Source organism: Hippopotamus amphibius, chromosome 16 (assembly GCF_030028045.1).
Source record: "Hippopotamus amphibius kiboko isolate mHipAmp2 chromosome 16, mHipAmp2.hap2, whole genome shotgun sequence".
NCBI classification, from domain to species: Eukaryota; Metazoa; Chordata; class Mammalia; order Artiodactyla; family Hippopotamidae; genus Hippopotamus; species Hippopotamus amphibius.
In genome coordinates this window covers 44029145-44039276 of record NC_080201.1, presented here as the reverse complement: position 1 = coordinate 44039276, position 10132 = coordinate 44029145, and the positions used below count along the sequence as shown (strand labels likewise).

Genomic DNA, 10132 nt, shown 5'->3' with positions numbered 1-10132 from the left:
AGAAACATAAGGTATGCATTTTTCCTTTAACAAATCTTGCAAGTTTTCTATACATATTTCTTTTGACTCCTCTTTAAAATTCAGGGTTTTTTTGTTTTGTTTTGTTCGTGTTTTTGGACAGGAAAGTAGGATTTATTGGTGGGTATGAGTAAGGAGCGGACAGCCCTCTTGTGAGTGCAGGGCCTGCCATTTGTCCGGGGGCCACAATTAGGGATATTTTTGACCCCACAGCCATCCAGGATGAGCTGCTTTTCTGCCACCATGTTTTCAAATTTATCCACATTAAACTTAGTAAATCCCCACTTCTTGGAAATGTGGATCTTCTGGCAGCCAGAAAACTTGAACTTGGCCCTGAAGAGGGCATCAATCACATGCTCCTTGTGCAGCAGCTTGGTGAGGATGAACATTATGACTTGGCCAATATGGACCCTGGCCACTGTGCCCTGGGGCTCTCCAAAGGCACCATGCATACCTGTCTGGAGCCTAGGTTGGGGACAGCATGCCAATCATGAATGTCTGCTGGAAATGGCTGTATCCAAGGTTCCTTAGGGCAACACATACAGGCAACAAGCTGCATGCACTACTGAGGATGCTGTTTGCAGCCTTTGTACTCTGGCTCCCCATGGGGAAAAGAGCACCTTTGGCTTAACTGGCTGCAAAGAAAATTCATGTTTATTGAGTGTACTTTACATACAGCAAAATCCACCTTTTTAGGTGAACAATTCTGCAGCTTTTGACAAATGTATGCAGTTGTGTAACCACCAGTGCAATCAAGATAAAGAATATTTATATCACTGCATAAAATATCCCCATTCCCCTTCTAGTCAACCCCACTCCTCACTTTTATCTCTTTCTATTTTTTTCCCTGGAATGTCATACAAATGGAATTCTACAGTGTGTTTGCTAATGACTTCTTGATTATCCCTATAGTTTTGGTGAAGCTAACCCCATATCCCTGGCTCACAGGTGGGGTTCAAGGATGAGCATTTAATGCCAGCTGGGCCAGTGAGACTCAAGTCCAAGACTTCTATTGCAACTAGTGCAGAAGCTGAGCTTCCTTTCCACAGGGCTGCTGAGCTCCTGGAAGACAAGCTGAGAGCTTCTGAAGGCCATCTTGCAGGAAGAGGCTGCTCATGAACAAAGTCAAGAGGCAAAGGTTTCTTGGATCCAACCAGGCCTAAAGACACAGCTCTGAATTTATGTTACCTGAGTACGTATGAGAGCTTGCCAAGTTTTCTTTGTCTGCCTTTCTATGCCAGTCGGGGTAAGTTTTCCGTGATAGAAAGAATTCTAATGAGGTTCCACACAGAAGTTATTTATTTATTTATTTGTATCATGTTATGAGCAAAGGAAGAAGGACTCTGATGAAGCATAAATGCAGATAAAATAAGAAGTCTTAAAATATGCATATATTTTAGTCTGAACATTCTGAATGAGTCCATACAGTTTCAATACACCAGATAATTTCCCAGACGCAGCTTCTTCATCTGACCCATTACTTCTATTCTCAGTGGACACAGACTTTAATTTTCTTTTAGGAGCAGAAAGGAGAAGTGGAGGGAACATTGCTATTTTGAGTAAGTCCCCAAGACCAGGTCACAATTTACATAAGTTGATCATTTATTCTGCCTTTAACAAATCAGCTTCTGTAAAACTTTGGTGGTGTAGTGTCATATTCATATGGGTAATGAAGAAGTAAAACTGTCTTTGTTTGCAGATGACACAATATTCTAGATAGAAAGTTCTAAGGAATCTACAAAGAAGCTAATAGAGATAATAACTGAGTTTAACAAGGTCCAAGATACAATAGGAACACACAAAATATAAACTGTATCTTTTATATTAGCAACAGATAATTGGAAAGTTGAAATTTTAAAATACCATCTATAGTTGTATTAATAATACCAAATGCACATAAAGATAAATTTATCTAGATATGTGCAAGACCAATAAACAGAAAAACTACAAAACATTGATAAGAAAAATTAAAGAAGACCTAACAAAATGGAGAGATATACCATCTTCATGGACTCAGTATTGTGAAGATGTCAGTTCTCCCCCAACTGAGCTACAGATTCAATACAATCCCAATTAAAATCTTAGCATGCTTTTTAAATTAATAGAAACAGGCAAGATGATTCTAAGGTAGTTCTTTGCTTTGTGAAAGCAAAGGGAATAGTATAGCCAAAACAATTTTATGAAGAACAAATGTGGAGGTCTCATAACATCTGATTTCAAGGTTTAATATAAAGCATCAGTGATCATAACAGTGTAATTGGCATAGGAATAGCCACCAAATTAATGAAACAGAGTAAGGCATCAGGTATAGACGATCCCTGCATGGTCAATTGATTCTTGACAAAGGGACCAAGATGATTTATAGGAAAAGGATAGTCTCTCAACAAATGATGGTGAAACAATTAGATATCCATATGGAAAAAAATCACAACCGTCAAATTAACTTGAAATGGATTGTATTATATTCATAATAAACACACAAAAGTTCATTTTTTAACTTAGTAACAAAAACCAACTAAGAAATCAAGAAAATAAACACCCAGGGAAAATTTCAAGAAGACAGCTGAAGAAGGAGAATGAATGTCTAAATTCCCTTTAAAGTAGATTAGGGTTCAGTGTAATCCTAATCAAAGTGTGGAGAGGATTATTTTTGGGAGGGAGATAAGAATCAAGTTGTTTCTAAAGTATACCTGGAGGAAATTAGATGGGCAAGCAACAGTTAAAAAATTCAAACTAAAGAATAATTGGAGGAAGGGGAACTAGTTCTGCCAAATAAAATACATTATAATGCAAGAATCTTTAAATTGATTTGATACTGGCACAAAAATAAATATACAGCTCTAAAAAGCAGACTTGAGAAATCCAAATCAGTTTTGTCAGATGATCTTAATACTTGAGAACTATTCCCCAAATGATGCTGAGGTAGATAGAAACTTATACAAGGAAAGAAAGCAGATTTTATCCTTGCATCATATCCCAAATAGGTAAAAGGATTGAAAAGTTAAATGTTAAATAAAAATCAAATTATAGCAAACTAGAGGAAAACGTCAGTACCTACTGAAATAATCTCTTGGCTGCGAGATGACAACACTATGGAAGAAATCATGGTGGGTCAATGGATTTGGCTATATTGGGATTTAAACATTTTATCTATTAGTGAAGTGAAGTCACAAAGTAAACTCATAACAGAAATATTTTCTACAAATATAATAAGCAAAGTGTTTTTACCCTAGGTACATAAAGAATTCATATACATACACATAAATTTATTTTGTATTTATTTTATTAAAGTATAGTTGATTTACAATGTTGTGTTAATTTATGCTGTACAGCAAAATGATTCAGTTATATGTGTGTGTGTGTGTGTGTATATATATATATATATACATTATTTTTCATATTATTTTCCATTACGGTTTATTACAGCATATTGAATATAGTTGCCTGTACTATACATTAGGACCTTGTTGTTTATCCAGTCTATATATAATAGTTTGCATCTGTTAATCCAAAACTTCCAATCCACATATACATACATTAAAAAAAATTAAGATGCCCAAAAGAAAAAAAAATGCATAGGTCACATAGAGAAAGTTGAATCATAAGAGAGTACTGGAAAGGTAAATGACAAACAAGCATATAAAAGTATCAATCTTGAGTATATTTTATTGGATAATAATTAATAATTAAATGATACCAACTTTAGCTATCAAATGCATAGATTTTTCAGAACTGTGATTCCTAGCACCAGCAAGGGCATAAGACAGAACCTGGAGTTGGGGGAAGAGTAAATTTTTACATCTATTAAGAAGGCCATTTAACAGTATTCATCAACAGTTTTCAGAGTGTTCACATATTTGATTTAGTAAATTTACTTTCAAAAATAAAATTGTCAATTTTAAAATGTACTAAATTGCCTTATAAAAATAACATAAAATGTGGATAGAGGTTCCCACATTATATTCATAATATTCATAATATCAGAGAGAGAGAGAACAGAATTCCAACAATATATAGGGAATGGTTAATCAATACCTTCACATTCACACTTTGGCATATTATGGAGGCATTCCAATTGTTTACAAAGCTGGTTGAAAGATATGGGAAATTGTATGACATAATGATAAACAAATGGGGAAAAATATTTACAACACCTGATTTAATATGCAAAGAGTATCTGCAAATTGGAAAAAAAAAAAGACAAGTGACCCTATTAAAAACATGTCAAAGGCTATCAATAGGCAATTCACAGTTAAGGAAATCCCAATGGTCAATAAACTGATGAGAACATAGTCAACCTCTGGGAATTGGGAAGTAAAAATTAAAGTGAAAGTGAAATACGGCATGTTACCCAGCAGGCTGACAACAATGTAAGAGTGATAACATTAAGTGCTGGCAAAGCTGCAAGGACCTAGGCGTCCCTTATATTGCTAGTGGGAATGTGACTTGCTTTAGCCTTTTGGGAAAGTAATCTTAGAGTAGCTATTAAAATTAAAATATGCATATCCTTTGACCCAGCAATTCCATTTTATAGCTCTATCTTATAGAAATAAAAGCATTATTTTTAAAGGAAGGGAGAGAAGACATCTTCTGAGTATCCATTAATAGAGGGGCAATTGGATATACGTTGTGTGTGTCAGAACTATGGAATATAATATGGTTATAAGAGACAGATGGGTTCCCAAAGGGATACCATGATAATTCACTGTGAAGAAAACAAGTGATAGAAAAACAAAGATATATAATATATGCAGGAGAGTAAAAATCTGTTTTTATTAAATATTTCTTTTCTTTTTAACCTTTCTTGTTTCTTTTCTGCTTTTATCTTTTGTTAAATCAATTCCTTCCTACCTACCTTCCTTCTCCCTCCTACTCCTCTTCCTTCTCTCTCTCTCATCTACCTGTCTTCTTTCTTACCTTTCTTCTTTCCTCCCTTTCTCTCTCTCTCTCTCATTTTCGTACTTTCGTCTTTATCTCTCAACATCCATTATGTCTTATGGACAAAAATGCAGTATGGAAGGAATAGTACTTGCTGTTAGCATTTGTTATTTTCTGAGGATGGAGTGGAGGGAAGGAGACAGGTTGTTAATTGTGTTTTTGTGTCTTTGTTTTTCATCACTGGTTACAGAGAACACAGGGCGATTTTATAAGTTTGGAAAAAAATATTTAGTAAAAGGGATTCTATGACATGATTATGCTCTGAACTTTATTTTTGTTTTGTTTTGTCTTTTGGTTTGTTTGTTTGAGATACAGGTAAAAAAGATAAAAAATAAAAGCTCCAAAAGGTTAAGAGTTTACTCTAGTGAACAGAGGTGTATGGATGAGTTTTGCTCCTTTATACTATAATGTGCTTTCCAAACTTAAGTAAGAAGCATTAATTACAACATTAAAAAAAACTGTATTAATGAAGCCAGGTTGCTCATCCTTTTTTATTCAAGGGAGATATGGATTTTGCTTTCTCTGAGGTGTCTGCAGGGATGAACTACCACACCCAGTTCCTCAAGCAGTTAGGAGAGGGCATTGTTGCCCCTGGTTTCTGGGACCTGAGGACAGCCCGCAGGGCAGAAGTGGTGGCCCATCCTCACAGGGGAGCCCAGACTGAGCCCTGCCCAGGAGAGAGTGTCGGTGTCCTCATCCTTCACCCGCGGTCCCTGTGTACCATCATCAATCTGCCTGTCAGTCCAGGAGGTGGCCCCGCGGGATTTGGTCTTGAAAGAAGAGGGAGCCCATTCCAGAGGTAGGAAAGCAGTGAGTCAGGATGGTGGGGGAGGTTAAAGGAAGAGCCGCGTGCAGGAACCATTGGTGCTGTGTGCGTTTGGGCCAGAGCTTGTCCTGCGGGGGCTGAGTGGGGCCAGAAAATTCTGGAGAGATCCCACTTTGGGGACCTTCCATTCTGGGCATGGATGAGTAACTCTTCCAACTCTGGCAATAAAGTGGGGAAGGAGACAGTAAATAAGCAACGGGCAAAATTAAAACCAGTAATGAGCCGTATGAATATTGTGGTGTGATGATGCTGAGACACATTTATTTGGGAGCTGCATGTTCTGGGAGAACATAATGGCAGTGTGGTTGGTGTCCTCATTTTCCTCTGCCGAGTTTCCGCTTATTGGCCCTGGAGGCTGGCAGTGCCCACACCTGTGCCCAGATGCTTTTAAAACCTTGGCAGGGAGAGGCAGGCCCATAACAGAGGGAGGCCAGAGCTCCAGTGCCTTCTCAGTGGAGAGGGCCAGGGAGGTGGCCCTCTCCTCCACTCTTGCCCACCCAGGCCAGGGAGCAGAAGTGAAGTCGACCAGAAGGCTGCCTGTGGCAACTAAGTCACCCTGCCTCCTTCAGGGGGACACTTGTCCTGAAACTTCACCCCAGGGGAGATCCTGCCCATGTGGGGTGTCTCACGAGTCTGTGCTGAAGAAAGGGCTAGAGTTCATTTGAATCTGCTGCACCCCTCTAGGGAGCTGCTCCCCATCTAGGTCAAGGCTTTCATCCAGAATTGTTTCTTCCACGGGCCTCTAGAAGTGCCCTTCAAGTGCTAATGTCCTGAGATCTAGAGGCAACAAGAGGCTTAGCTGAAGGGGGCTGGTTAGGATGAGAAAATGCCTAGAGGTTCTGACTGTCAGGAGCCAGTTTTAGGGGAAAGGGGTCCTCAGAGTGCACCCACCCTATGCAAGTTCTGGGGAGTCAGGGAGCAAGGGTTCAATGAACATGTGGTGTGTGCCACAGGACCCCAGACCTCCCACACTATATTACTAAGAAGGAGCTGAGGCCATGACAACCCTGCAGAGTATTTGGAGGGGGGCAGGGGGCTTTAGTAAAGCAAAGATGACTACCTCCTCGAATTGGTTTCTCCCTCCACTGGGTTGGCAAAGAACCTGGCTGAGGCGGGGGGTTCTGAGGCTGGCATTTTGTGGCTTTCCTCATGTGGGCAGGGGCACTTTCACGCCTGTCCACTGCTTCCGAAGTTAATAGCAAGAAAATACTTTTCTACTGGAAATTTTCAGCTAGATCGCTCTAAAACTGGGTCATGGGTTTGAGCCTGATCAACTTGTAGTTGTAGTATACAGCTAGTCATATTTCTTCAATGCATGTATATTTATGAATTAAAATATACACCCTTGGTGAAAGAGAAATCACGTACATTGTGCAATGCATTCATAATCGACGTATCTACTCGTAATCTGTCTTCTCCGTATACACATATGAAGGTGTGCTGTACTTTAGTTTTCAGGGACAGTTTTAACTCAGCATGATCCTGACCATGTGCTGAGTCTGGACCTATACGTGTAATGGAATTGTGTTGTAGCTAGGACGCCCTGAAACTCCTCTGAGCCATTGTTTCCATCGTAAGAATGGGGAAAGCAAAGCCCAGAGAGGAGAAGGTGTTTGTGTAAGATCAGGGGACGGCGCTCTGGGTGAACTCTGTGGGTGTACCTTCTACTCATCTGTCCCCACCTTCCGTGCCTCGGTGCCTCCCCAGCTCTCCTTGCAACTCTGCCAAGCTGAGGACCACGCCGTTGTCTCCACTCATGGCCCTGATTCACATGGCCCAGAGCTGAGCAACTGTGCAGTAAACAGTCTGTTCCTCTGCCCCAGCCACATGTCCTAGGCCTTTCAGAGGCCACATTCCAGAAGCTACCTGCTGGCAGTGGGTGTGTGTGTGTGCTCACTCGTGCCTGTATGCTTGCAAGTGCTCTATATGCACCGCCGCTGGCCCATTCCCCAGAGGGCTGGGGGCACGAGCTGCTCTGTGGATGCCCGCAGTACAGTGGCCCACAGAGGGGCACTCCACACACACTGCAGGCAACATCCTGTGGGCCTGGGCAATGGGAGAGGATATCTGGCCTGTTGGCTGGAAACCGAGCTGATAATTGACATCAAGAGGGAATTGGCTCTTTTAAGACAAATGCTTCCAGATGCCGGGATCACTGGGTCCATGTTACTACCCAGATGGGTCTGGGTGGGAGCCAGAAAAGGAACAGCAGTTGATAAATTCAGAAAGGTAGTTAATCATCAAGTAGCTAGCTTGGGCAGATTCCGGCAAGGTTGGGCTTACTCAGGATGCCCTAACAGTGCCAGGAGTGTGCCAGGACCTCAGAGAATCAGGGAACGCCACTGTCTCTCCAGTGAGAGTCAGTCCAAGCCTGGGGTGCTGTGATGTTTGTTTGTTGCTGCCGACAGGAACCTGCTCCCAGATAGGGCCCAGCCATGTGGGGTTTGGAAAGCTTCTGACAGAATCAGGTTTTCTATGGAGATTACAATTGACGACCTGCTTCCTGGTCGCTGGGAAGCCTTCATGGGCAGGGATTGTTGACACATCAGTTTCCAGATCCAGCTGGAACCAGTCGAGGTAAATGAAAAGCAGAGACACAGTGGAACTGAACCTCTGGGAACCTCAAAGGGGCCTTCTGCTTAGCATGTGATTTGGGGCATTTAAATATTTTAAGGATTCGGGCAGATGATCTCACATTCGAGGGTGCCCTTCCCACACCACCCTGTTAGGAGGACAATAAACTGATGCTGTTGTTTCTAGGCTGGTTGCAGTTGATCACGTGTGCTCCAAAGGGAAACCCGAAAAATATTCTGGAGTGATGAGGATTCCAGGTGGCCCTCGTCTTGCACCTGGATGACCACAGTAGCCTCCCCAAAGATTCCCTGCTTCCTTCTTGCCCACACAGTAGCCAGAGTGTTGTTTAAATATGGAAATCAGGTGATATCAGGGCTTCTATGTAAAACCCACTACTGCCTTTCCTTTGAAATTAAAATAAAATCCAAATTCCTTATTTCCTACAAGGCCTATGTGAAGTGGCCCTGCCTACTCTTCTGGTCTCATCTATCCCCCTCTGCAGCCATACTTCTTGGTCTTCAAATTGGCCTGTCTCAGGACATTTGCACTTGCTCCTTTCTGCACCTAAAATGTTCTTCCCGGGTTTAACCATGGTTATCACCTTCTTGCGGCCAGCCACCAGCTCAACTTTCACCTCTTCAAAGAAGTTAATTAAAACAGCACCATCCTAGTTGTTTTCTTTCCCATTGCCCTGTTTTATTTTCCTCAAAGCATTGGTCACTTTCTGACATTATCATGATGATGCTTTAACTTGTTTACTGTGTGACTTCTCCCCCTAGAATATAGGCTCCCCAAGAGCAAGATTTTGTCTGTTTTGTTCACTGCCATATCCCTAACATCTAGACTGGTTCTTAGCCAAAAGCAGTTCTCCATAAAAATATGATGCACAGATGGATGAATGGACAGACAGATGGATGAGTAAATGGATGGAAGAGTGAGTGGGTAGATAAAGGGATGGGTGGGTAGGTGGATGAGTGGGTGGATATATGGATGGGTGAGTGGGTGCATGAATGGGTGGGTGGATAGGTGGGTGGGTAGATGGGTGGATAGGAGGATGCATACTAGGTTGGGCTTTTGTGACCCAGGAAGAGGTCAGGGTTTCCAGATAAATGTCATTGCAACAGTATTCCTTGAGAGGGTCAAATAAATTGGCAAAGGATCAAGACAGAACCATTCCGTCATTTATACTTTTCTAGTTTAGAGAATATTTGTTTCTTCAAATGTTGTCTACATAAAGGACTAGTTGTTGGGAACTCACGAGTTATTTTCCTGGGGATATTTTTTTCTTCCCTTTCATTCCAGCAATAAGGAACTAGAAATAAATTCTGGATGAGCAAACTTTGTTAATGAACTTTCTCTTCCCAGTGTAACACTGCAATAGTGACTGCCAAATTTTTCACCAGATCATCCCCTGTTACGGAATAGAGCACTAACTTGAAGAAAATATTTTGTTATATAGCTAAAAACTGGACTCTCCTGAGAACGAACTCTTCATTGGAAATGGTGTATTTCATGATGAGATGCCACTGAGGGCTAAATAAGGGCTAAATGTGCTTGTAAATTATTTACTTTAGCAATTTTCAGGCAGGATACATAGCTGCAAATAACAATACTAATTATTATGGGGAATGATTTCCTTTTTAGTAACATTTATTATTTGTTGATAATAAACATAATAAAAAGCTCTTTGAGGAACATGTAGAAGTCTATAAAGGAGACTACTATACTCACACTCTAACCCCATCGTTCACTCTGAGATGAATATTTTAACTGACT

At 41.0% G+C, this 10132-nt stretch overlaps 1 non-coding gene across 1 annotated transcript; it reads right to left on the bottom strand.

Moving 5' to 3' along the window:
* Nucleotides 1–527: 527 nt before the first annotated feature.
* Nucleotides 528–659, bottom strand: LOC130839473 (small nucleolar RNA SNORA70). The gene has a single exon (XR_009049861.1). It is a non-coding gene; the product is annotated as a small nucleolar RNA SNORA70 (small nucleolar RNA).
* Between the last annotated feature and the right edge of the window lie 9473 nt (nt 660–10132).